This window comes from Lissotriton vulgaris, chromosome 1_1 (assembly GCF_964263255.1).
Source record: "Lissotriton vulgaris chromosome 1_1, aLisVul1.2, whole genome shotgun sequence".
Lineage (NCBI taxonomy): Eukaryota > Metazoa > Chordata > Amphibia > Caudata > Salamandridae > Lissotriton > Lissotriton vulgaris.
Window position 1 is genome coordinate 200,400,033 of NC_141685.1, and position 23,139 is coordinate 200,423,171.

Consider the following 23,139-nt stretch of genomic DNA (forward strand, 5'->3'; position numbering starts at 1 on the left):
CTTTATGCCATACAGCATTTGTCATTTGCTTAGTGTCTTGTTACTGTTGTAATTTATGATGTGTAGACTACTGTCTAATGGTGTTAGAGCCAGTATTACTACCGGTCACAGTGCATGAGACTCATACATGACTTTTCTCTTTGCCTGCTTAGCGTAGCTCCCTGCTCCTCTGTTTGCGTGCTACCAGCCCGTGAGGCGTGTGTCTTGCCCATCCCATCTTCACTGTGTTATGTTGGACTTGTCTTCTCTGTGAGCAGAGTCTCCTTCCCAGAGCAGGTGCTTTCTCTGAACTCTTGGCTTGTAAGACTGCTGGGAAAGGCCCTCCCTAGCCCCTCAGTCAGATAGATACATTTACCTGCAGAGCTCAGCTTGGGAGAAAGAGATTAGGCAGAGAGCACATAGGGGAAGGCCCACAGAGGACACTTTCTTTTACATAAAAGCTCGGGCTTGTGGGAGGACAGGGACATGAGGGTTCTCATGGAAAGAAATCCCAGGAGTATTGATGGCTAGGCCCTGAAACACAACAATCCCGGAATGGCCAGGCACAAGATGCCTCTGCAATAGGCCTGACCCTAGGCTTCCGGAGTTCTTGATCTCCAGAGGCTCCAGTGATCTAAGCCCGACCAGGGCTGTGCCCGACCAGGGCGCGTTGGGATGGCGTTAGGGACGCGTAAAGGGGCGCAGGGCGCAGAACTCTGCCCGTTTCACCCCAGCATTTTGGGGAGGACACAGAATCTGGCAAAGCCAGTGGGAAGGATTTTCCAGGAGGAGAGTTCAGTGACATGATCTGAAACACAATAGTGCTGGTGATCTGGCGGGTGCATTCTGTGAGCCACTTCTGTCAGGAGCAGCCTGCCATCATGCCCTGATAACCACAACTCTAGTACCAAGCCAGTGACCTCAGCAAATGCAAAGACATTATTACTTATAGTCTCCTGCATCTGATTCTTGCCATCATCATGTGAAACGTTGGCGTTATCATGTCTGCTGCGCACACTTTGTTCATATGTGTACAATTTAAGTGTGTGAACCTGACCACTGTCTTGGACAGAGCTCTTGCTGTGAACACACCATGTGAAGCATTGGTGGTTCAGTGGTAGAATTCTCGCCTGCCACGCGGGAGGCCCGGGTTCGATTCCCGGCCAATGCAAGGTTGCTTTCTTTTGACTTTGTTTTCGAAATGATATATATGAACTCAGTGGGGAATAAAATGGTAAGCAGTGACCCCGACGTGATTTGAACACTCAACCTTCTGATCTGGAGTCAGACGCGCTACCGTTGCGCCACAAGGTCCTTACACTTGCAGCCTTCGATGCCAGATGAACAAATGCTGTGGGCCTTTTGACTTATTTTCCTCTGCTTATATGCCTACGGTTGTATTACAGGGCTTGGCCTTTTGTTTTCTATCCTAATTATTGAAATTGACTGCAGGTGCAGTGAGAACGCTGAGGATTGAACTATTCAGGGAAAGGATCGCACGCAGGAAAGAGCAAAGGTACGTATTTGTGTTTCATGCAGACAAAAGGCTACGTCCCTGGGTGGGCTTGAACCACCAACCTTTCGGTTAACAGCCGAACGCGCTATCCGATTGCGCCACAGAGACTATTGACTGTATACATTTCCTGAGACTCAATATATGTCTTGACATGTGTGCGCCTGCCTGGAGCTTGTATTATATAAGGCGTCTTTATGCCATACAGCATTTGTCATTTGCTTAGTGTCTTGTTACTGTTGTAATTTATGATGTGTAGACTACTGTCTAATGGTGTTAGAGCCAGTATTACTACCGGTCACAGTGCATGAGACTCATACATGACTTTTCTCTTTGCCTGCTTAGCGTAGCTCCCTGCTCCTCTGTTTGCGTGCTACCAGCCCGTGAGGCGTGTGTCTTGCCCATCCCATCTTCACTGTGTTATGTTGGACTTGTCTTCTCTGTGAGCAGAGTCTCCTTCCCAGAGCAGGTGCTTTCTCTGAACTCTTGGCTTGTAAGACTGCTGGGAAAGGCCCTCCCTAGCCCCTCAGTCAGATAGATACATTTACCTGCAGAGCTCAGCTTGGGAGAAAGAGATTAGGCAGAGAGCACATAGGGGAAGGCCCACAGAGCACACTTTATTTTACATAAAAGCTCGGGCTTGTGGGAGGACAGGGACATGAGGGTTCTCATGGAAAGAAATCCCAGGAGTATTGATGGCTAGGCCCTGAAACACAACAATCCCGGAATGGCCAGGCACAAGATGCCTCTGCAATAGGCCTGACCCTAGGCTTCCGGAGTTCTTGATCTCCAGAGGCTCCAGTGATCTAAGCCCGACCAGGGCTGTGCCCGACCAGGGCGCGTTGGGATGGCGTTAGGGACGCGTAAAGGGGCGCAGGGCGCAGAACTCTGCCCGTTTCACCCCAGCATTTTGGGGAGGACACAGAATCTGGCAAAGCCAGTGGGAAGGATTTTCCAGGAGGAGAGTTCAGTGACATGATCTGAAACACAATAGTGCTGGTGATCTGGCGGGTGCATTCTGTGAGCCACTTCTGTCAGGAGCAGCCTGCCATCATGCCCTGATAACCACAACTCTAGTACCAAGCCAGTGACCTCAGCAAATGCAAAGACATTATTACTTATAGTCTCCTGCATCTGATTCTTGCCATCATCATGTGAAACGTTGGCGTTATCATGTCTGCTGCGCACACTTTGTTCATATGTGTACAATTTAAGTGTGTGAACCTGACCACTGTCTTGGACAGAGCTCTTGCTGTGAACACACCATGTGAAGCATTGGTGGTTCAGTGGTAGAATTCTCGCCTGCCACGCGGGAAGCCCGGGTTCTATTCCCGGCCAATGCAAGGTTGCTTTCTTTTGACTTTGTTTTCGAAATGATATATATGAACTCAGTGGGGAATAAAATGGTAAGCAGTGACCCCGACGTGATTTGAACACGCAACCTTCTGATCTGGAGTCAGACGCGCTACCGTTGCGCCACGAGGTCCTTACACTTGCAGCCTTCGATGCCAGATGAACAAATGCTGTGGGCCTTTTGACTTATTTTCCTCTGCTTATATGCCTACGGTTGTATTACAGGGCTTGGCCTTTTGTTTTCTATCCTAATTATTGAAATTGACTGCAGGTGCAGTGAGAACGCTGAGGATTGAACTATTCAGGGAAAGGATCGCACGCAGGAAAGAGCAAAGGTACGTATCTGTGTTTCATGCAGACAAAAGGCTACGTCCCTGGGTGGGCTTGAACCACCAACCTTTCGGTTAACAGCCGAACGCGCTAACCGATTGCGCCACAGAGACTATTGACTGTATACATTTCCTGAGACTCAATATATGTCTTGACATGTGTGCGCCTGCCTGGAGCTTGTATTATATAAGGCGTCTTTATGCCATACAGCATTTGTCATTTGCTTAGTGTCTTGTTACTGTTGTAATTTATGATGTGTAGACTACTGTCTAATGGTGTTAGAGCCAGTATTACTACCGGTCACAGTGCATGAGACTCATACATGACTTTTCTCTTTGCCTGCTTAGCGTAGCTCCCTGCTCCTCTGTTTGCGTGCTACCAGCCCGTGAGGCGTGTGTCTTGCCCATCCCATCTTCACTGTGTTATGTTGGACTTGTCTTCTCTGTGAGCAGAGTCTCCTTCCCAGAGCAGGTGCTTTCTCTGAACTCTTGGCTTGTAAGACTGCTGGGAAAGGCCCTCCCTAGCCCCTCAGTCAGATAGATACATTTACCTGCAGAGCTCAGCTTGGGAGAAAGAGATTAGGCAGAGAGCACATAGGGGAAGGCCCACAGAGCACACTTTATTTTACATAAAAGCTCGGGCTTGTGGGAGGACAGGGACATGAGGGTTCTCCTGGAAAGAAATCCCAGGAGTATTGATGGCTAGGCCCTGAAACACAACAATCCCGGAATGGCCAGGCACAAGATGCCTCTGCAATAGGCCTGACCCTAGGCTTCCGGAGTTCTTGATCTCCAGAGGCTCCAGTGATCTAAGCCCGACCAGGGCTGTGCCCGACCAGGGCGCGTTGGGATGGCGTTAGGGACGCGTAAAGGGGCGCAGGGCACAGAACTCTGCCCGTTTCACCCCAGCATTTTGGGGAGGACACAGAATCTGGCAAAGCCAGTGGGAAGGATTTTCCAGGAGGAGAGTTCAGTGACATGATCTGAAACACAATAGTGCTGGTGATCTGGCGGGTGCATTCTGTGAGCCACTTCTGTCAGGAGCAGCCTGCCATCATGCCCTGATAACCACAACTCTAGTACCAAGCCAGTGACCTCAGCAAATGCAAAGACATTATTACTTATAGTCTCCTGCATCTGATTCTTGCCATCATCATGTGAAACGTTGGCGTTATCATGTCTGCTGCGCACACTTTGTTCATATGTGTACAATTTAAGTGTGTGAACCTGACCACTGTCTTGGACAGAGCTCTTGCTGTGAACACACCATGTGAAGCATTGGTGGTTCAGTGGTAGAATTCTCGCCTGCCATGCGGGAGGCCCGGGTTCGATTCCCGGCCAATGCAAGGTTGCTTTCTTTTGACTTTGTTTTCGAAATGATATATATGAACTCAGTGGGGAATAAAATGGTAAGCAGTGACCCCGACGTGATTTGAACACGCAACCTTCTGATCTGGAGTCAGACGCGCTACCGTTGCGCCACGAGGTCCTTACACTTGCAGCCTTTGATGCCAGATGAACAAATGCTGTGGGCCTTTTGACTTATTTTCCTCTGCTTATATGCCTACGGTTGTATTACAGGGCTTGGCCTTTTGTTTTCTATCCTAATTATTGAAATTGACTGCAGGTGCAGTGAGAACGCTGAGGATTGAACTATTCAGGGAAAGGATCGCACGCAGGAAAGAGCAAATCTGTGTTTCATGCAGACAAAAGGCAACGTCCCTGGGTGGGCTTGAACCACCAACCTTTCGGTTAACAGCCGAACGCGCTAACCGATTGCGCCACAGAGACTATTGACTGTATACATTTCCTGAGACTCAATATATGTCTTGACATGTGTGCGCCTGCTTGGAGCTTGTATTATATAAGGCGTCTTTATGCCATACAGCATTTGTCATTTGCTTAGTGTCTTGTTACTGTTGTAATTTATGATGTGTAGACTACTGTCTAATGGTGTTAGAGCCAGTATTACTACCGGTCACAGTGCATGAGACTCATACATGACTTTTCTCTTTGCCTGCTTAGCGTAGCTCCCTGCTCCTCTGTTTGCGTGCTACCAGCCCGTGAGGCGTGTGTCTTGCCCATCCCATCTTCACTGTGTTATGTTGGACTTGTCTTCTCTGTGAGCAGAGTCTCCTTCCCAGAGCAGGTGCTTTCTCTGAACTCTTGGCTTGTAAGACTGCTGGGAAAGGCCCTCCCTAGCCCCTCAGTCAGATAGATACATTTACCTGCAGAGCTCAGCTTGGGAGAAAGAGATTAGGCAGAGAGCACATAGGGGAAGGCCCACAGAGCACACTTTATTTTACATAAAAGCTCGGGCTTGTGGGAGGACAGGGACATGAGGGTTCTCCTGGAAAGAAATCCCAGGAGTATTGATGGCTAGGCCCTGAAACACAACAATCCCGGAATGGCCAGGCACAAGATGCCTCTGCAATAGGCCTGACCCTAGGCTTCCGGAGTTCTTGATCTCCAGAGGCTCCAGTGATCTAAGCCCGACCAGGGCGCGTTGGGATGGCATTAGGGACGCGTAAAGGGGCGCAGGGCGCAGAACTCTGCCCGTTTCACCCCAGCATTTTGGGGAGGACACAGAATCTGGCAAAGCCGGTGGGAAGGATTTTCCAGGAGGAGAGTTCAGTGACATGATCTGAAACACAATAGTGCTGGTGATCTGGCGGGTGCATTCTGTGAGCCACTTCTGTCAGGAGCAGCCTGCCATCATGCCCTGATAACCACAACTCTAGTACCAAGCCAGTGACCTCAGCAAATGCAAAGACATTATTACTTATAGTCTCCTGCATCTGATTCTTGCCATCATCATGTGAAACGTTGGCGTTATCATGTCTGCTGCGCACACTTTGTTCATATGTGTACAATTTAAGTGTGTGAACCTGACCACTGTCTTGGACAGAGCTCTTGCTGTGAACACACCATGTGAAGCATTGGTGGTTCAGTGGTAGAATTCTCGCCTGCCACGCGGGAGGCCCGGGTTCGATTCCCGGCCAATGCAAGGTTGCTTTCTTTTGACTTTGTTTTCGAAATGATATATATGAACTCAGTGGGGAATAAAATGGTAAGCAGTGACCCCGACGTGATTTGAACACGCAACCTTCTGATCTGGAGTCAGACGCGCTACCGTTGCGCCACGAGGTCCTTACACTTGCAGCCTTCGATGCCAGATGATCAAATGCTGTGGGCCTTTTGACTTATTTTCCTCTGCTTATATGCCTACGGTTGTATTACAGGGCTTGGCCTTTTGTTTTCTATCCTAATTATTGAAATTGACTGCAGGTGCAGTGAGAACGCTGAGGATTGAACTATTCAGGGAAAGGATCGCACGCAGGAAAGAGCAAAGGTACATATCTGTGTTTCATGCAGACAAAAGGCTACGTCCCTGGGTGGGCTTGAACCACCAACCTTTCGGTTAACAGCCGAACGCGCTAACCGATTGCGCCACAGAGACTATTGACTGTATACATTTCCTGAGACTCAATATATGTCTTGACATGTGTGCGCCTGCCTGGAGCTTGTATTATATAAGGCGTCTTTATGCCATACAGCATTTGTCATTTGCTTAGTGTCTTGTTACTGTTGTAATTTATGATGTGTAGACTACTGTCTAATGGTGTTAGAGCCAGTATTACTACCGGTCACAGTGCATGAGACTCATACATGACTTTTCTCTTTGCCTGCTTAGCGTAGCTCCCTGCTCCTCTGTTTGCGTGCTACCAGCCCGTGAGGCGTGTGTCTTGCCCATCCCATCTTCACTGTGTTATGTTGGACTTGTCTTCTCTGTGAGCAGAGTCTCCTTCCCAGAGCAGGTGCTTTCTCTGAACTCTTGGCTTGTAAGACTGCTGGGAAAGGCCCTCCCTAGCCCCTCAGTCAGATAGATACATTTACCTGCAGAGCTCAGCTTGGGAGAAAGAGATTAGGCAGAGAGCACATAGGGGAAGGCCCACAGAGCACACTTTATTTTACATAAAAGCTTGGGCTTGTGGGAGGACAGGGACATGAGGGTTCTCATGGAAAGAAATCCCAGGAGTATTGATGGCTAGGCCCTGAAACACAACAATCCCGGAATGGCCAGGCACAAGATGCCTCTGCAATAGGCCTGACCCTAGGCTTCCGGAGTTCTTGATCTCCAGAGGCTCCAGTGATCTAAGCCCGACCAGGGCTGTGCCCGACCAGGGCGCGTTGGGATGGCGTTAGGGACGCGTAAAGGGGCGCAGGGCGCAGAACTCTGCCCGTTTCACCCCAGCATTTTCGGGAGGACACAGAATCTGGCAAAGCCAGTGGGAAGGATTTTCCAGGAGGAGAGTTCAGTGACATGATCTCAAACACAATAGTGCTGGTGATCTGGCGGGTGCATTCTGTGAGCCACTTCTGTCAGGAGCAGCCTGCCATCATGCCCTGATAACCACAACTCTAGTACCAAGCCAGTGACCTCAGCAAATGCAAAGACATTATTACTTATAGTCTCCTGCATCTGATTCTTGCCATCATCATGTGAAACGTTGGCGTTATCATGTCTGCTGCGCACACTTTGTTCATATGTGTACAATTTAAGTGTGTGAACCTGACCACTGTCTTGGACAGAGCTCTTGCTGTGAACACACCATGTGAAGCATTGGTGGTTCAGTGGTAGAATTCTCGCCTGCCACGCGGGAGGCCCGGGTTCGATTCCCGGCCGATGCAAGGTTGCTTTCTTTTGACTTTGTTTTCGAAATGATATATATGAACTCAGTGGGGAATAAAATGGTAAGCAGTGACCCCGACGTGATTTGAACACGCAACCTTCTGATCTGGAGTCAGACGCGCTACCGTTGCGCCACGAGGTCCTTACACTTGCAGCCTTCGATGCCAGATGAACAAATGCTGTGGGCCTTTTGACTTATTTTCCTCTGCTTATATGCCTACGGTTGTATTACAGGGCTTGGCCTTTTGTTTTCTATCCTAATTATTGAAATTGACTGCAGGTGCAGTGAGAACGCTGAGGATTGAACTATTCAGGGAAAGGATCGCACGCAGGAAAGAGCAAATCTGTGTTTCATGCAGACAAAAGGCAACGTCCCTGGGTGGGCTTGAACCACCAACCTTTCGGTTAACAGCCGAACGCGCTAACCGATTGCGCCACAGAGACTATTGACTGTATACATTTCCTGAGACTCAATATATGTCTTGACATGTGTGCGCCTGCTTGGAGCTTGTATTATATAAGGCGTCTTTATGCCATACAGCATTTGTCATTTGCTTAGTGTCTTGTTACTGTTGTAATTTATGATGTGTAGACTACTGTCTAATGGTGTTAGAGCCAGTATTACTACCGGTCACAGTGCATGAGACTCATACATGACTTTTCTCTTTGCCTGCTTAGCGTAGCTCCCTGCTCCTCTGTTTGCGTGCTACCAGCCCGTGAGGCGTGTGTCTTGCCCATCCCATCTTCACTGTGTTATGTTGGACTTGTCTTCTCTGTGAGCAGAGTCTCCTTCCCAGAGCAGGTGCTTTCTCTGAACTCTTGGCTTGTAAGACTGCTGGGAAAGGCCCTCCCTAGCCCCTCAGTCAGATAGATACATTTACCTGCAGAGCTCAGCTTGGGAGAAAGAGATTAGGCAGAGAGCACATAGGGGAAGGCCCACAGAGCACACTTTATTTTACATAAAAGGTCGGGCTTGTGGGAGGACAGGGACATGAGGGTTCTCCTGGAAAGAAATCCCAGGAGTATTGATGGCTAGGCCCTGAAACACAACAATCCCGGAATGGCCAGGCACAAGATGCCTCTGCAATAGGCCTGACCCTAGGCTTCCGGAGTTCTTGATCTCCAGAGGCTCCAGTGATCTAAGCCCGACGAGGGCGCGTTGGGATGGCATTAGGGACGCGTAAAGGGGCGCAGGGCGCAGAACTCTGCCCGTTTCACCCCAGCATTTTGGGGAGGACACAGAATCTGGCAAAGCCAGTGGGAAGGATTTTCCAGGAGGAGAGTTCAGTGACATGATCTGAAACACAATAGTGCTGGTGAACTGGCGGGTGCATTCTGTGAGCCACTTCTGTCAGGAGCAGCCTGCCATCATGCCCTGATAACCACAACTCTAGTACCAAGCCAGTGACCTCAGCAAATGCAAAGACATTATTACTTATAGTTTCCTGTATCTGATTCTTGCCATCATCATGTGAAACGTTGGCGTTATCATGTCTGCTGCGCACACTTTGTTCATATGTGTACAATTTAAGTGTGTGAACCTGACCACTGTCTTGGACAGAGCTCTTGCTGTGAACACACCATGTGAAGCATTTGTGGTTCAGTGGTAGAATTCTCGCCTGCCACGCGGGAGGCCCGGGTTCGATTCCCGGCCAATGCAAGGTTGCTTTCTTTTGACTTTGTTTTCGAAATGATATATATGAACTCAGTGGGGAATAAAATGGTAAGCAGTGACCCCGACGTGATTTGAACACGCAACCTTCTGATCTGGAGTCAGACGCGCTACCGTTGCGCCACGAGGTCCTTACACTTGCAGCCTTCGATGCCAGATGATCAAATGCTGTGGGCCTTTTGACTTATTTTCCTCTGCTTATATGCCTACGGTTGTATTACAGGGCTTGCCCTTTTGTTTTCTATCCTGATTATTGAAATTGACTGCAGGTGCAGTGAGAACGCTGAGGATTGAACTATTCAGGGAAAGGATCGCACGCAGGAAAGAGCAAAGGTACGTATCTGTGTTTCATGCAGACAAAAGGCTACGTCCCTGGGTGGGCTTGAACCACCAACCTTTCGGTTAACAGCCAAACGCGCTAACCGATTGCGCCACAGAGACTATTGACTGTATACATTTCCTGAGACTCAATATATGTTTTGACATGTGTGCGCCTGCCTGGAGCTTGTATTATATAAGGCGTCTTTATGCCATACAGCATTTGTCATTTGCTTAGTGTCTTGTTACTGTTGTAATTTATGATGTGTAGACTACTGTCTAATGGTGTTAGAGCCAGTATTACTACCGGTCACAGTGCATGAGACTCATACATGACTTTTCTCTTTGCCTGCTTAGCGTAGCTCCCTGCTCCTCTGTTTGCGTGCTACCAGCCCGTGAGGCGTGTGTCTTGCCCATCCCATCTTCACTGTGTTATGTTGGACTTGTCTTCTCTGTGAGCAGAGTCTCCTTCCCAGAGCAGGTGCTTTCTCTGAACTCTTGGCTTGTAAGACTGCTGGGAAAGGCCCTCCCTAGCCCCTCAGTCAGATAGATACATTTACCTGCAGAGCTCAGCTTGGGAGAAAGAGATTAGGCAGAGAGCACATAGGGGAAGGCCCACAGAGGACACTTTCTTTTACATAAAAGCTCGGGCTTGTGGGAGGACAGGGACATGAGGGTTCTCATGGAAAGAAATCCCAGGAGTATTGATGGCTAGGCCCTGAAACACAACAATCCCGGAATGGCCAGGCACAAGATGCCTCTGCAATAGGCCTGACCCTAGGCTTCCGGAGTTCTTGATCTCCAGAGGCTCCAGTGATCTAAGCCCGACCAGGGCTGTGCCCGACCAGGGCGCGTTGGGATGGCGTTAGGGACGCGTAAAGGGGCGCAGGGCGCAGAACTCTGCCCGTTTCACCCCAGCATTTTGGGGAGGACACAGAATCTGGCAAAGCCAGTGGGAAGGATTTTCCAGGAGGAGAGTTCAGTGACATGATCTGAAACACAATAGTGCTGGTGATCTGGCGGGTGCATTCTGTGAGCCACTTCTGTCAGGAGCAGCCTGCCATCATGCCCTGATAACCACAACTCTAGTACCAAGCCAGTGACCTCAGCAAATGCAAAGACATTATTACTTATAGTCTCCTGCATCTGATTCTTGCCATCATCATGTGAAACGTTGGCGTTATCATGTCTGCTGCGCACACTTTGTTCATATGTGTACAATTTAAGTGTGTGAACCTGACCACTGTCTTGGACAGAGCTCTTGCTGTGAACACACCATGTGAAGCATTGGTGGTTCAGTGGTAGAATTCTCGCCTGCCACGCGGGAGGCCCGGGTTCGATTCCCGGCCAATGCAAGGTTGCTTTCTTTTGACTTTGTTTTCGAAATGATATATATGAACTCAGTGGGGAATAAAATGGTAAGCAGTGACCCCGACGTGATTTGAACACTCAACCTTCTGATCTGGAGTCAGACGCGCTACCGTTGCGCCACAAGGTCCTTACACTTGCAGCCTTCGATGCCAGATGAACAAATGCTGTGGGCCTTTTGACTTATTTTCCTCTGCTTATATGCCTACGGTTGTATTACAGGGCTTGGCCTTTTGTTTTCTATCCTAATTATTGAAATTGACTGCAGGTGCAGTGAGAACGCTGAGGATTGAACTATTCAGGGAAAGGATCGCACGCAGGAAAGAGCAAAGGTACGTATTTGTGTTTCATGCAGACAAAAGGCTACGTCCCTGGGTGGGCTTGAACCACCAACCTTTCGGTTAACAGCCGAACGCGCTATCCGATTGCGCCACAGAGACTATTGACTGTATACATTTCCTGAGACTCAATATATGTCTTGACATGTGTGCGCCTGCCTGGAGCTTGTATTATATAAGGCGTCTTTATGCCATACAGCATTTGTCATTTGCTTAGTGTCTTGTTACTGTTGTAATTTATGATGTGTAGACTACTGTCTAATGGTGTTAGAGCCAGTATTACTACCGGTCACAGTGCATGAGACTCATACATGACTTTTCTCTTTGCCTGCTTAGCGTAGCTCCCTGCTCCTCTGTTTGCGTGCTACCAGCCCGTGAGGCGTGTGTCTTGCCCATCCCATCTTCACTGTGTTATGTTGGACTTGTCTTCTCTGTGAGCAGAGTCTCCTTCCCAGAGCAGGTGCTTTCTCTGAACTCTTGGCTTGTAAGACTGCTGGGAAAGGCCCTCCCTAGCCCCTCAGTCAGATAGATACATTTACCTGCAGAGCTCAGCTTGGGAGAAAGAGATTAGGCAGAGAGCACATAGGGGAAGGCCCACAGAGCACACTTTATTTTACATAAAAGCTCGGGCTTGTGGGAGGACAGGGACATGAGGGTTCTCCTGGAAAGAAATCCCAGGAGTATTGATGGCTAGGCCCTGAAACACAACAATCCCGGAATGGCCAGGCACAAGATGCCTCTGCAATAGGCCTGACCCTAGGCTTCCGGAGTTCTTGATCTCCAGAGGCTCCAGTGATCTAAGCCCGACCAGGGCGCGTTGGGATGGCATTAGGGACGCGTAAAGGGGCGCAGGGCGCAGAACTCTGCCCGTTTCACCCCAGCATTTTGGGGACCACACAGAATCTGGCAAAGCCAGTGGGAAGGATTTTCCAGGAGGAGAGTTCAGTGACATGATCTGAAACACAATAGTGCTGGTGATCTGGCGGGTGCATTCTGTGAGCCACTTCTGTCAGGAGCAGCCTGCCATCATGCCCTGATAACCACAACTCTAGTACCAAGCCAGTGACCTCAGCAAATGCAAAGACATTATTACTTATAGTCTCCTGCATCTGATTCTTGCCATCATCATGTGAAACGTTGGCGTTATCATGTCTGCTGCGCACACTTTGTTCATATGTGTACAATTTAAGTGTGTGAACCTGACCACTGTCTTGGACAGAGCTCTTGCTGTGAACACACCATGTGAAGCATTGGTGGTTCAGTGGTAGAATTCTCGCCTGCCACGCGGGAGGCCCGGGTTCGATTCCCGGCCAATGCAAGGTTGCTTTCTTTTGACTTTGTTTTCGAAATGATATATATGAACTCAGTGGGGAATAAAATGGTAAGCAGTGACCCCGACGTGATTTGAACACGCAACCTTCTGATCTGGAGTCAGACGCGCTACCGTTGCGCCACGAGGTCCTTACACTTGCAGCCTTCGATGCCAGATGAACAAATGCTGTGGGCCTTTTGACTTATTTTCCTCTGCTTATATGCCTACGGTTGTATTACAGGGCTTGGCCTTTTGTTTTCTATCCTAATTATTGAAATTGACTGCAGGTGCAGTGAGAACGCTGAGGATTGAACTATTCAGGGAAAGGATCGCACGCAGGAAAGAGCAAAGGTACGTATCTGTGTTTCATGCAGACAAAAGGCTACGTCCCTGGGTGGGCTTGAACCACCAACCTTTCGGTTAACAACCGAACGCGCTAACCGATTGCGCCACAGAGACTATTGACTGTATACATTTCCTGAGACTCAATATATGTCTTGACATGTGTGCGCCTGCCTGGAGCTTGTATTATATAAGGCGTCTTTATGCCATACAGCATTTGTCATTTGCTTAGTGTCTTGTTACTGTTGTAATTTATGATGTGTAGACTACTGTCTAATGGTGTTAGAGCCAGTATTACTACCGGTCACAGTGCATGAGACTCATACATGACTTTTCTCTTTGCCTGCTTAGCGTAGCTCCCTGCTCCTCTGTTTGCGTGCTACCAGCCCGTGAGGCGTGTGTCTTGCCCATCCCATCTTCACTGTGTTATGTTGGACTTGTCTTCTCTGTGAGCAGAGTCTCCTTCCCAGAGCAGGTGCTTTCTCTGAACTCTTGGCTTGTAAGACTGCTGGGAAAGGCCCTCCCTAGCCCCTCAGTCAGATAGATACATTTACCTGCAGAGCTCAGCTTGGGAGAAAGAGATTAGGCAGAGAGCACATAGGGGAAGGCCCACAGAGCACACTTTATTTTACATAAAAGCTCGGGCTTGTGGGAGGACAGGGACATGAAGGTTCTCATGGAAAGAAATCCCAGGAGTATTGATGGCTAGGCCCTGAAACACAACAATCCCGGAATGGCCAGGCACAAGATGCCTCTGCAATAGGCCTGACCCTAGGCTTCCGGAGTTCTTGATCTCCAGAGGCTCCAGTGATCTAAGCCCGACCAGGGCGCGTTGGGATGGCATTAGGGACGCGTAAAGGGGCGCAGGGCGCAGAACTCTGCCCGTTTCACCCCAGCATTTTGGGGAGGACACAGAATCTGGCAAAGCCAGTGGGAAGGATTTTCCAGGAGGAGAGTTCAGTGACATGATCTGAAACACAATAGTGCTGGTGATCTGGCGGGTGCATTCTGTGAGCCACTTCTGTCAGGAGCAGCCTGCCATCATGCCCTGATAACCACAACTCTAGTACCAAGCCAGTGACCTCAGCAAATGCAAAGACATTATTACTTATAGTCTCCTGCATCTGATTCTTGCCATCATCATGTGAAACGTTGGCGTTATCATGTCTGCTGCGCACACTTTGTTCATATGTGTACAATTTAAGTGTGTGAACCTGACCACTGTCTTGGACAGAGCTCTGCCTATGAACACACCATGTGAAGCATTGGTGGTTCAGTGGTAGAATTCTCGCCTGCCACGCGGGAGGCCCGGGTTTGATTCCCGGCCAATGCAAGGTTGCTTTCTTTTGACTTTGTTTTCGAAATGATATATATGAACTCAGTGGGGAATAAAATGGTAAGCAGTGACCCCGACGTGATTTGAACACGCAACCTTCTGATCTGGAGTCAGACGCGCTACCGTTGCGCCACGAGGTCCTTACACTTGCAGCCTTCGATGCCAGATGAACAAATGCTGTGGGCCTTTTGACTTATTTTCCTCTGCTTATATGCCTACGGTTGTATTACAGGGCTTGGCCTTTTGTTTTCTATCCTAATTATTGAAATTGACTGCAGGTGCAGTGAGAACGCTGAGGATTGAACTATTCAGGGAAAGGATCGCACGCAGGAAAGAGCAAATCTGTGTTTCATGCAGACAAAAGGCAACGTCCCTGGGTGGGCTTGAACCACCAACCTTTCGGTTAACAGCCGAACGCGCTAACCGATTGCGCCACAGAGACTATTGACTGTATACATTTCCTGAGACTCAATATATGTCTTGACATGTGTGCGCCTGCTTGGAGCTTGTATTATATAAGGCGTCTTTATGCCATACAGCATTTGTCATTTGCTTAGTGTCTTGTTACTGTTGTAATTTATGATGTGTAGACTACTGTCTAATGGTGTTAGAGCCAGTATTACTACCGGTCACAGTGCATGAGACTCATACATGACTTTTCTCTTTGCCTGCTTAGCGTAGCTCCCTGCTCCTCTGTTTGCGTGCTACCAGCCCGTGAGGCGTGTGTCTTGCCCATCCCATCTTCACTGTGTTATGTTGGACTTGTCTTCTCTGTGAGCAGAGTCTCCTTCCCAGAGCAGGTGCTTTCTCTGAACTCTTGGCTTGTAAGACTGCTGGGAAAGGCCCTCCCTAGCCCCTCAGTCAGATAGATACATTTACCTGCAGAGCTCAGCTTGGGAGAAAGAGATTAGGCAGAGAGCACATAGGGGAAGGCCCACAGAGCACACTTTATTTTACATAAAAGCTCGGGCTTGTGGGAGGACAGGGACATGAGGGTTCTCCTGGAAAGAAATCCCAGGAGTATTGATGGCTAGGCCCTGAAACACAACAATCCCGGAATGGCCAGGCACAAGATGCCTCTGCAATAGGCCTGACCCTAGGCTTCCGGAGTTCTTGATCTCCAGAGGCTCCAGTGATCTAAGCCCGACCAGGGCGCGTTGGGATGGCATTAGGGATGCGTAAAGGGGCGCAGGGCGCAGAACTCTGCCCGTTTCACCCCAGCATTTTGGGGAGGACACAGAATCTGGCAAAGCCAGTGGGAAGGATTTTCCAGGAGGAGAGTTCAGTGACATGATCTGAAACACAATAGTGCTGGTGATCTGGCAGGTGCATTCTGTGAGCCACTTCTGTCAGGAGCAGCCTGCCATCATGCCCTGATAACCACAACTCTAGTACCAAGCCAGTGACCTCAGCAAATGCAAAGACATTATTACTTATAGTCTCCTGCATCTGATTCTTGCCATCATCATGTGAAACGTTGGCGTTATCATGTCTGCTGCGCACACTTTGTTCATATGTGTACAATTTAAGTGTGTGAACCTGACCACTGTCTTGGACAATCAATCAATCAATCAATCAGTGACACTTGTAAAGCGCGCTACATACCCGTAGGGTCTCAAGGCGCTTGGGGGGGGGGGGGGGGGGGGGGGTGCCGCTACTGCTCGAACAGCCAGGTCTTCAGCTTCTTCCTGAAGGAGAGGTGGTCTTGGGTCAGGCGCAGGTCGGACGGGAGGGAGTTCCAGGTCTTGGCGGCCAGGTAGGAGAAGGACCTTCCTCCTGTAGTCGCTCTTCGGATGCGGGGGACGGCGGCGAGGGCGTGGTTGGCTGATCGGAGGTGGCGTTTGGGAGCGTAGAAGTTGACTCGGCTGTTGAGGTAGCTCGGGCCTTGGTCGTGTAGGGCTTTGTGTGCGTGGGTGAGGAGGCGGAAGGTGATTCTCTTGTTGATAGGGAGCCAGTGAAGGTCTCTCAGATGTCCGGAGATGTGGCTGGATCGTGGGATGTCGAGGATGAGTCTGGCTGAGGCGTTTTGGATCCGCTGGAGTCTCTTCTGGAGCTTGGCGGTGGTCCCGGCGTAGAGGGCGTTGCCGTAGTCCAGTCGGCTGGTGACGAGGGCCTGGGTGACGGTCTTCCTGGTCTCTGTGGGGATCCACCAGAAGATCTTTCGTAGCATGCGTAGGATGTTGAAGCACGCCGAGGAGACGCTGTTGACTTGCCTGGTCATGGAGAGGGAGGAGTCCAGGATGAAGCCCAGGTTTCGTGCATGGTCTGTCGGTTTGGGTGCGGTGCCCAGGGCGGGAGGCCACCAGGAGTCGTCCCAGGCGGAGGGTGAGGAGCCCATGATGAGGACCTCCGTCTTGTCCGAGTTCAGTTTCAGGCGGCTGGTCGTCATCCACTCGGCTACCTCTCTCATCCCTTCGTGCAGGTTGGCTCTGGCGGCGGCGGGGTCGTTGGTCAGGGAGAGGATCAGCTGGGTGTCGTCGGCGTAGGAGATGATGCTGAGGTGGTGTTTGCGTACGATGGCCGCGAGGGGGCTCATGTAGACGTTGAAGAGGGTTGGGCTCAGGGATGATCCTTGGGGGACGCCGCAGATGACTTCGGAGGCCTCTGACTTGTACGGTGGTAGGCGGACTCGCTGTGTTCTTCCGTCGAGGAAGGAGATGATCCATTCCAGCGCCTTGTCCTTGATTCCGATGTTGCTGAGGCGCTGTATTAGGGTGCGGTGGCAGACCGTGTCGAATGCCGCGGAGAGGTCTAGGAGGATGAGGGCCGCTGTTTCTCCCTTGTCCATCAGGGCTCGGATGTCATCGGTGGCGGCGATGAGGGCGGTCTCGGTGCTGTGTTTGGCTCGGAAGCCGGACTGTGAGGGGTCGAGGGATCCGTTCGTCTCGAGGAAGGCGGCCATCTGCTTGTTGACGGTCTTCTCGATGACTTTGGCTGGAAACGGGAGAAGCGAGATGGGGCGGTAATTCTTGAGGTCGGTGGGGTCCGCTGTTGGTTTCTTGAGTAGAGCGCTGAGTTCGGCGTGTTTCCAGCTTTCGGGGAAGATGGCGGTGTCGAAGGATGTGTTGATGATTTCTCGCAGGTGGGGTGCGATGACAGTGTCGGCCTTGTTGAAGACGTGGTGAGGGCAGGGGTCGGTCGGTGATCCGGAGTGGATGGAGTTCATCGTGCGGATGGTGTCTTCGGTGCTGATCGGGGTCCAGGCGTGGAGGGTGGTGGTGGGGGGGGGTGGCTGGTCGGTCGTGGTGTGCGTTGGTTGGTTGTTGAAACTGCTGTGTATGTCCGTGATCTTGTTGTGGAAGTATGAGGCGAGGGAGTTGCAGAGGTCTTGCGATGGGGTGATGTCGTTGTTTCCTGCGCTGGGGTTGGAGAGCTCTTTCACGATGTTGACAGAGCTCTTGCTGTGAACACACCATGTGAAGCATTTGTGGTTCAGTGGTAGAATTCTCGCCTGCCACGCGGGAGGCCCGGGTTCGATTCCCGGCCAATGCAAGGTTGCTTTCTTTTGACTTTGTTTTCGAAATGATATATATGAACTCAGTGGGGAATAAAATGGTAAGCAGTGACCCCGACGTGATTTGAACACGCAACCTTCTGATCTGGAGTCAGACGCGCTACCGTTGCGCCACGAGGTCCTTACACTTGCAGCCTTCGATGCCAGATGATCAAATGCTGTGGGCCTTTTGACTTATTTTCCTCTGCTTATATGCCTACGGTTGTATTACAGGGCTTGGCCTTTTGTTTTCTATCCTGATTATTGAAATTGACTGCAGGTGCAGTGAGAACGCTGAGGATTGAACTATTCAGGGAAAGGATCGCACGCAGGAAAGAGCAAAGGTACGTATCTGTGTTTCATGCAGACAAAAGGCTACGTCCCTGGGTGGGCTTGAACCACCAACCTTTCGGTTAACAGCCGAACGCGCTAACCGATTGCGCCACAGAGACTATTGACTGTATACATTTCCTGAGACTCAATATATGTCTTGACATGTGTGCGCCTGCCTGGAGCTTGTATTATATAAGGCGTCTTTATGCCATACAGCATTTGTCATTTGCTTAGTGTCTTGTTACTGTTGTAATTTATGATGTGTAGACTACTGTCTAATGGTGTTAGAGCCAGTATTACTACCGGTCACAGTGCATGAGACTCATACATGACTTTTCTCTTTGCCTGCTTAGCGTAGCTCCCTGCTCCTCTGTTTGCGTGCTACCAGCCCGTGAGGCGTGTGTCTTGCCCATCCCATCTTCACTGTGTTATGTTGGACTTGTCTTCTCTGTGAGCAGAGTCTCCTTCCCAGAGCAGGTGCTTTCTCTGAACTCTTGGCTTGTAAGACTGCTGGGAAAGGCCCTCCCTAGCCCCTCAGTCAGATAGATACATTTACCTGCAGAGCTCAGCTTGGGAGAAAGAGATTAGGCAGAGAGCACATAGGGGAAGGCCCACAGAGCACACTTTATTTTACATAAAAGCTCGGGCTTGTGGGAGGACAGGGACATGAGGGTTCTCATGGAAAGAAATCCCAGGAGTATTGATGGCTAGGCCCTGAAACACAACAATCCCGGAATGGCCAGGCACAAGATGCCGCTGCAATAGGCCTGACCCTAGGCTTCCGGAGTTCTTGATCTCCAGAGGCTCCAGTGATCTAAGCCCGACCAGGGCTGTGCCCGACCAGGGCGCGTTGGGATGGCGTTAGGGACGCGTAAAGGGGCGCAGGGCGCAGAACTCTGCCCGTTTCACCCCAGCATTTTGGGGAGGACACAGAATCTGGCAAAGCCAGTGGGAAGGATTTTCCAGGAGGAGAGTTCAGTGACATGATCTGAAACACAATAGTGCTGGTGATCTGGCGGGTGCATTCTGTGAGCCACTTCTGTCAGGAGCAGCCTGCCATCATGCCCTGATAACCACAACTCTAGTACCAAGCCAGTGACCTCAGCAAATGCAAAGACATTATTACTTATAGTCTCCTGCATCTGATTCTTGCCATCATCATGTGAAACGTTGGCGTTATCATGTCTGCTGCGCACACTTTGTTCATATGTGTACAATTTAAGTGTGTGAACCTGACCACTGTCTTGGACAGAGCTCTGCCTGTGAACACACCATGTGAAGCATTGGTGGTTCAGTGGTAGAATTCTCGCCTGCCACGCGGGAGGCCCGGGTTCGATTCCCGGCCAATGCAAGGTTGCTTTCTTTTGCCTTTGTTTTCGAAATGATATATATGAACTCAGTGGGGAATAAAATGGTAAGCAGTGACCCCGACGTGATTTGAACACGCAACCTTCTGATCTGGAGTCAGACGCGCTACCGTTGCGCCACGAGGTCCTTACACTTGCAGCCTTCGATGCCAGATGAACAAATGCTGTGGGCCTTTTGACTTATTTTCCTCTGCTTATATGCCTACGGTTGTATTACAGGGCTTGGCCTTTTGTTTTCTATCCTAATTATTGAAATTGACTGCAGGTGCAGTGAGAACGCTGAGGATTGAACTATTCAGGGAAAGGATCGCACGCAGGAAAGAGCAAATCTGTGTTTCATGCAGACAAAAGGCAACGTCCCTGGGTGGGCTTGAACCACCAACCTTTCGGTTAACAGCCGAACGCGCTAACCGATTGCGCCACAGAGACTATTGACTGTATACATTTCCTGAGACTCAATATATGTCTTGACATGTGTGCGCCTGCTTGGAGCTTGTATTATATAAGGCGTCTTTATGCCATACAGCATTTGTCATTTGCTTAGTGTCTTGTTACTGTTGTAATTTATGATGTGTAGACTACTGTCTAATGGTGTTAGAGCCAGTATTACTACCGGTCACAGTGCATGAGACTCATACATGACTTTTCTCTTTGCCTGCTTAGCGTAGCTCCCTGCTCCTCTGTTTGCGTGCTACCAGCCCGTGAGGCGTGTGTCTTGCCCATCCCATCTTCACTGTGTTATGTTGGACTTGTCTTCTCTGTGAGCAGAGTCTCCTTCCCAGAGCAGGTGCTTTCTCTGAACTCTTGGCTTGTAAGACTGCTGGGAAAGGCCCTCCCTAGCCCCTCAGTCAGATAGATACATTTACCTGCAGAGCTCAGCTTGGGAGAAAGAGATTAGGCAGAGAGCACATAGGGGAAGGCCCACAGAGCACACTTTATTTTACATAAAAGCTCGGGCTTGTGGGAGGACAGGGACATGAGGGTTCTCCTGGAAAGAAATCCCAGGAGTATTGATGGCTAGGCCCTGAAACACAACAATCCCGGAATGGCCAGGCACAAGATGCCTCTGCAATAGGCCTGACCCTAGGCTTCCGGAGTTCTTGATCTCCAGAGGCTCCAGTGATCTAAGCCCGACCAGGGCGCGTTGGGATGGCATTAGGGACGCGTAAAGGGGCGCTGGGCGCAGAACTCTGCCCGTTTCACCCCAGCATTTTGGGGAGGACACAGAATCTGGCAAAGCCAGTGGGAAGGATTTTCCAGGAGGAGAGTTCAGTGACATGATCTGAAACACAATAGTGCTGGTGATCTGGCGGGTGCATTCTGTGAGCCACTTCTGTCAGGAGCAGCCTGCCATCATGCCCTGATAACCACAACTCTAGTACCAAGCCAGTGACCTCAGCAAATGCAAAGACATTATTACTTATAGTCTCCTGCATCTGATTCTTGCCATCATCATGTGAAACGTTGGCGTTATCATGTCTGCTGCGCACACTTTGTTCATATGTGTACAATTTAAGTGTGTGAACCTGACCACTGTCTTGGACAGAGCTCTTGCTGTGAACACACCATGTGAAGCATTGGTGGTTCAGTGGTAGAATTCTCGCCTGCCACGCGGGAGGCCCGGGTTCGATTCCCGGCCAATGCAAGGTTGCTTTCTTTTGACTTTGTTTTCGAAATGATATATATGAACTCAGTGGGGAATAAAATGGTAAGCAGTGACCCCGACGTGATTTGAACACGCAACCTTCTGATCTGGAGTCAGACGCGCTACCGTTGCGCCACGAGGTCCTTACACTTGCAGCCTTCGATGCCAGATGATCAAATGCTGTGGGCCTTTTGACTTATTTTCCTCTGCTTATATGCCTACGGTTGTATTACAGGGCTTGGCCTTTTGTTTTCTATCCTAATTATTGAAATTGACTGCAGGTGCAGTGAGAACGCTGAGGATTGAACTATTCAGGGAAAGGATCGCACGCAGGAAAGAGCAAAGGTACGTATCTGTGTTTCATGCAGACAAAAGGCTACGTCCCTGGGTGGGCTTGAACCACCAACCTTTCGGTTAACAGCCGAACGCGCTAACCGATTGCGCCACAGAGACTATTGAATGTATACATTTCCTGAGACTCAATATATGTCTTGACATGTGTGCGCCTGCCTGGAGCTTGTATTATATAAGGCGTCTTTATGCCATACAGCATTTGTCATTTGCTTAGTGTCTTGTTACTGTTGTAATTTATGATGTGTAGACTACTGTCTAATGGTGTTAGAGCCAGTATTACTACCGGTCACAGTGCATGAGACTCATACATGACTTTTCTCTTTGCCTGCTTAGCGTAGCTCCCTGCTCCTCTGTTTGCGTGCTACCAGCCCGTGAGGCGTGTGTCTTGCCCATCCCATCTTCACTGTGTTATGTTGGACTTGTCTTCTCTGTGAGCAGAGTCTCCTTCCCAGAGCAGGTGCTTTCTCTGAACTCTTGGCTTGTAAGACTGCTGGGAAAGGCCCTCCCTAGCCCCTCAGTCAGATAGATACATTTACCTGCAGAGCTCAGCTTGGGAGAAAGAGATTAGGCAGAGAGCACATAGGGGAAGGCCCACAGAGCACACTTTATTTTACATAAAAGCTCGGGCTTGTGGGAGGACAGGGACATGAGGGTTCTCATGGAAAGAAATCCCAGGAGTATTGATGGCTAGGCCCTGAAACACAACAATCCCGGAATGGCCAGGCACAAGATGCCTCTGCAATAGGCCTGACCCTAGGCTTCCGGAGTTCTTGATCTCCAGAGGCTCCAGTGATCTAAGCCCGACCAGGGCTGTGCCCGACCAGGGCGCGTTGGGATGGCGTTAGGGACGCGTAAAGGGGCGCAGGGCGCAGAACTCTGCCCGTTTCACCCCAGCATTTTGGGGAGGACACAGAATCTGGCAAAGCCAGTGGGAAGGATTTTCCAGGAGGAGAGTTCAGTGACATGATGTGAAACACAATAGTGCTGGTGATCTGGCGGGTGCATTCTGTGAGCCACTTCTGTCAGGAGCAGCCTGCCATCATGCCCTGATAACCACAACTCTAGTACCAAGCCAGTGACCTCAGCAAATGCAAAGACATTATTACTTATAGTCTCCTGCATCTGATTCTTGCCATCATCATGTGAAACGTTGGCGTTATCATGTCTGCTGCGCACACTTTGTTCATATGTGTACAATTTAAGTGTGTGAACCTGACCACTGTCTTGGACAGAGCTCTTGCTGTGAACACACCATGTGAAGCATTGGTGGTTCAGTGGTAGAATTCTCGCCTGCCACGCGGGGGGCCCGGGTTCGATTCCCGGCCAATGCAAGGTTGCTTTCTTTTGACTTTGTTTTCGAAATGATATATATGAACTCAGTGGGGAATAAAATG

At 50.0% G+C, this 23,139-nt stretch overlaps 37 non-coding genes across 37 annotated transcripts; 13 read left to right on the forward strand and 24 right to left on the reverse strand.

Moving 5' to 3' along the window:
* The first annotated feature begins 1,079 nt into the window (after nucleotides 1-1,079).
* TRNAG-GCC (transfer RNA glycine (anticodon GCC)) lies at nucleotides 1,080-1,150 on the forward strand. Its single transcript has one exon. It is a non-coding gene; the product is annotated as a tRNA-Gly (tRNA).
* A 71-nt stretch (nucleotides 1,151-1,221) lies between these two features.
* Nucleotides 1,222-1,293, reverse strand: TRNAW-CCA (transfer RNA tryptophan (anticodon CCA)). Its single transcript has one exon. It is a non-coding gene; the product is annotated as a tRNA-Trp (tRNA).
* A 236-nt stretch (nucleotides 1,294-1,529) lies between these two features.
* TRNAN-GUU (transfer RNA asparagine (anticodon GUU)) lies at nucleotides 1,530-1,603 on the reverse strand. Its single transcript has one exon. It is a non-coding gene; the product is annotated as a tRNA-Asn (tRNA).
* A 1,161-nt stretch (nucleotides 1,604-2,764) lies between these two features.
* On the forward strand, nucleotides 2,765-2,835 carry TRNAG-GCC (transfer RNA glycine (anticodon GCC)). Its single transcript has one exon. It is a non-coding gene; the product is annotated as a tRNA-Gly (tRNA).
* Nucleotides 2,836-2,906: 71 nt separating this feature from the next.
* On the reverse strand, nucleotides 2,907-2,978 carry TRNAW-CCA (transfer RNA tryptophan (anticodon CCA)). The gene has a single exon. It is a non-coding gene; the product is annotated as a tRNA-Trp (tRNA).
* A 236-nt stretch (nucleotides 2,979-3,214) lies between these two features.
* Nucleotides 3,215-3,288, reverse strand: TRNAN-GUU (transfer RNA asparagine (anticodon GUU)). The gene has a single exon. It is a non-coding gene; the product is annotated as a tRNA-Asn (tRNA).
* Nucleotides 3,289-4,449: 1,161 nt separating this feature from the next.
* On the forward strand, nucleotides 4,450-4,520 carry TRNAG-GCC (transfer RNA glycine (anticodon GCC)). Its single transcript has one exon. It is a non-coding gene; the product is annotated as a tRNA-Gly (tRNA).
* A 71-nt stretch (nucleotides 4,521-4,591) lies between these two features.
* Nucleotides 4,592-4,663, reverse strand: TRNAW-CCA (transfer RNA tryptophan (anticodon CCA)). Its single transcript has one exon. It is a non-coding gene; the product is annotated as a tRNA-Trp (tRNA).
* Nucleotides 4,664-4,891: 228 nt separating this feature from the next.
* Nucleotides 4,892-4,965, reverse strand: TRNAN-GUU (transfer RNA asparagine (anticodon GUU)). The gene has a single exon. It is a non-coding gene; the product is annotated as a tRNA-Asn (tRNA).
* Nucleotides 4,966-6,110: 1,145 nt separating this feature from the next.
* Nucleotides 6,111-6,181, forward strand: TRNAG-GCC (transfer RNA glycine (anticodon GCC)). Its single transcript has one exon. It is a non-coding gene; the product is annotated as a tRNA-Gly (tRNA).
* Nucleotides 6,182-6,252: 71 nt separating this feature from the next.
* On the reverse strand, nucleotides 6,253-6,324 carry TRNAW-CCA (transfer RNA tryptophan (anticodon CCA)). The gene has a single exon. It is a non-coding gene; the product is annotated as a tRNA-Trp (tRNA).
* Nucleotides 6,325-6,560: 236 nt separating this feature from the next.
* On the reverse strand, nucleotides 6,561-6,634 carry TRNAN-GUU (transfer RNA asparagine (anticodon GUU)). The gene has a single exon. It is a non-coding gene; the product is annotated as a tRNA-Asn (tRNA).
* A 1,161-nt stretch (nucleotides 6,635-7,795) lies between these two features.
* On the forward strand, nucleotides 7,796-7,866 carry TRNAG-GCC (transfer RNA glycine (anticodon GCC)). Its single transcript has one exon. It is a non-coding gene; the product is annotated as a tRNA-Gly (tRNA).
* A 71-nt stretch (nucleotides 7,867-7,937) lies between these two features.
* TRNAW-CCA (transfer RNA tryptophan (anticodon CCA)) lies at nucleotides 7,938-8,009 on the reverse strand. Its single transcript has one exon. It is a non-coding gene; the product is annotated as a tRNA-Trp (tRNA).
* Nucleotides 8,010-8,237: 228 nt separating this feature from the next.
* TRNAN-GUU (transfer RNA asparagine (anticodon GUU)) lies at nucleotides 8,238-8,311 on the reverse strand. The gene has a single exon. It is a non-coding gene; the product is annotated as a tRNA-Asn (tRNA).
* Nucleotides 8,312-9,456: 1,145 nt separating this feature from the next.
* On the forward strand, nucleotides 9,457-9,527 carry TRNAG-GCC (transfer RNA glycine (anticodon GCC)). Its single transcript has one exon. It is a non-coding gene; the product is annotated as a tRNA-Gly (tRNA).
* A 71-nt stretch (nucleotides 9,528-9,598) lies between these two features.
* TRNAW-CCA (transfer RNA tryptophan (anticodon CCA)) lies at nucleotides 9,599-9,670 on the reverse strand. The gene has a single exon. It is a non-coding gene; the product is annotated as a tRNA-Trp (tRNA).
* A 236-nt stretch (nucleotides 9,671-9,906) lies between these two features.
* TRNAN-GUU (transfer RNA asparagine (anticodon GUU)) lies at nucleotides 9,907-9,980 on the reverse strand. Its single transcript has one exon. It is a non-coding gene; the product is annotated as a tRNA-Asn (tRNA).
* Nucleotides 9,981-11,141: 1,161 nt separating this feature from the next.
* Nucleotides 11,142-11,212, forward strand: TRNAG-GCC (transfer RNA glycine (anticodon GCC)). The gene has a single exon. It is a non-coding gene; the product is annotated as a tRNA-Gly (tRNA).
* A 71-nt stretch (nucleotides 11,213-11,283) lies between these two features.
* Nucleotides 11,284-11,355, reverse strand: TRNAW-CCA (transfer RNA tryptophan (anticodon CCA)). Its single transcript has one exon. It is a non-coding gene; the product is annotated as a tRNA-Trp (tRNA).
* A 236-nt stretch (nucleotides 11,356-11,591) lies between these two features.
* TRNAN-GUU (transfer RNA asparagine (anticodon GUU)) lies at nucleotides 11,592-11,665 on the reverse strand. The gene has a single exon. It is a non-coding gene; the product is annotated as a tRNA-Asn (tRNA).
* A 1,145-nt stretch (nucleotides 11,666-12,810) lies between these two features.
* Nucleotides 12,811-12,881, forward strand: TRNAG-GCC (transfer RNA glycine (anticodon GCC)). The gene has a single exon. It is a non-coding gene; the product is annotated as a tRNA-Gly (tRNA).
* A 71-nt stretch (nucleotides 12,882-12,952) lies between these two features.
* TRNAW-CCA (transfer RNA tryptophan (anticodon CCA)) lies at nucleotides 12,953-13,024 on the reverse strand. The gene has a single exon. It is a non-coding gene; the product is annotated as a tRNA-Trp (tRNA).
* Nucleotides 13,025-13,260: 236 nt separating this feature from the next.
* On the reverse strand, nucleotides 13,261-13,334 carry TRNAN-GUU (transfer RNA asparagine (anticodon GUU)). Its single transcript has one exon. It is a non-coding gene; the product is annotated as a tRNA-Asn (tRNA).
* A 1,145-nt stretch (nucleotides 13,335-14,479) lies between these two features.
* Nucleotides 14,480-14,550, forward strand: TRNAG-GCC (transfer RNA glycine (anticodon GCC)). Its single transcript has one exon. It is a non-coding gene; the product is annotated as a tRNA-Gly (tRNA).
* A 71-nt stretch (nucleotides 14,551-14,621) lies between these two features.
* On the reverse strand, nucleotides 14,622-14,693 carry TRNAW-CCA (transfer RNA tryptophan (anticodon CCA)). Its single transcript has one exon. It is a non-coding gene; the product is annotated as a tRNA-Trp (tRNA).
* Nucleotides 14,694-14,921: 228 nt separating this feature from the next.
* TRNAN-GUU (transfer RNA asparagine (anticodon GUU)) lies at nucleotides 14,922-14,995 on the reverse strand. Its single transcript has one exon. It is a non-coding gene; the product is annotated as a tRNA-Asn (tRNA).
* A 2,979-nt stretch (nucleotides 14,996-17,974) lies between these two features.
* Nucleotides 17,975-18,045, forward strand: TRNAG-GCC (transfer RNA glycine (anticodon GCC)). The gene has a single exon. It is a non-coding gene; the product is annotated as a tRNA-Gly (tRNA).
* A 71-nt stretch (nucleotides 18,046-18,116) lies between these two features.
* TRNAW-CCA (transfer RNA tryptophan (anticodon CCA)) lies at nucleotides 18,117-18,188 on the reverse strand. Its single transcript has one exon. It is a non-coding gene; the product is annotated as a tRNA-Trp (tRNA).
* Nucleotides 18,189-18,424: 236 nt separating this feature from the next.
* TRNAN-GUU (transfer RNA asparagine (anticodon GUU)) lies at nucleotides 18,425-18,498 on the reverse strand. Its single transcript has one exon. It is a non-coding gene; the product is annotated as a tRNA-Asn (tRNA).
* A 1,161-nt stretch (nucleotides 18,499-19,659) lies between these two features.
* On the forward strand, nucleotides 19,660-19,730 carry TRNAG-GCC (transfer RNA glycine (anticodon GCC)). Its single transcript has one exon. It is a non-coding gene; the product is annotated as a tRNA-Gly (tRNA).
* Nucleotides 19,731-19,801: 71 nt separating this feature from the next.
* On the reverse strand, nucleotides 19,802-19,873 carry TRNAW-CCA (transfer RNA tryptophan (anticodon CCA)). Its single transcript has one exon. It is a non-coding gene; the product is annotated as a tRNA-Trp (tRNA).
* A 228-nt stretch (nucleotides 19,874-20,101) lies between these two features.
* Nucleotides 20,102-20,175, reverse strand: TRNAN-GUU (transfer RNA asparagine (anticodon GUU)). The gene has a single exon. It is a non-coding gene; the product is annotated as a tRNA-Asn (tRNA).
* Nucleotides 20,176-21,320: 1,145 nt separating this feature from the next.
* TRNAG-GCC (transfer RNA glycine (anticodon GCC)) lies at nucleotides 21,321-21,391 on the forward strand. The gene has a single exon. It is a non-coding gene; the product is annotated as a tRNA-Gly (tRNA).
* A 71-nt stretch (nucleotides 21,392-21,462) lies between these two features.
* TRNAW-CCA (transfer RNA tryptophan (anticodon CCA)) lies at nucleotides 21,463-21,534 on the reverse strand. The gene has a single exon. It is a non-coding gene; the product is annotated as a tRNA-Trp (tRNA).
* A 236-nt stretch (nucleotides 21,535-21,770) lies between these two features.
* Nucleotides 21,771-21,844, reverse strand: TRNAN-GUU (transfer RNA asparagine (anticodon GUU)). The gene has a single exon. It is a non-coding gene; the product is annotated as a tRNA-Asn (tRNA).
* Nucleotides 21,845-23,005: 1,161 nt separating this feature from the next.
* TRNAG-GCC (transfer RNA glycine (anticodon GCC)) lies at nucleotides 23,006-23,076 on the forward strand. Its single transcript has one exon. It is a non-coding gene; the product is annotated as a tRNA-Gly (tRNA).
* Nucleotides 23,077-23,139: the final 63 nt, after the last annotated feature.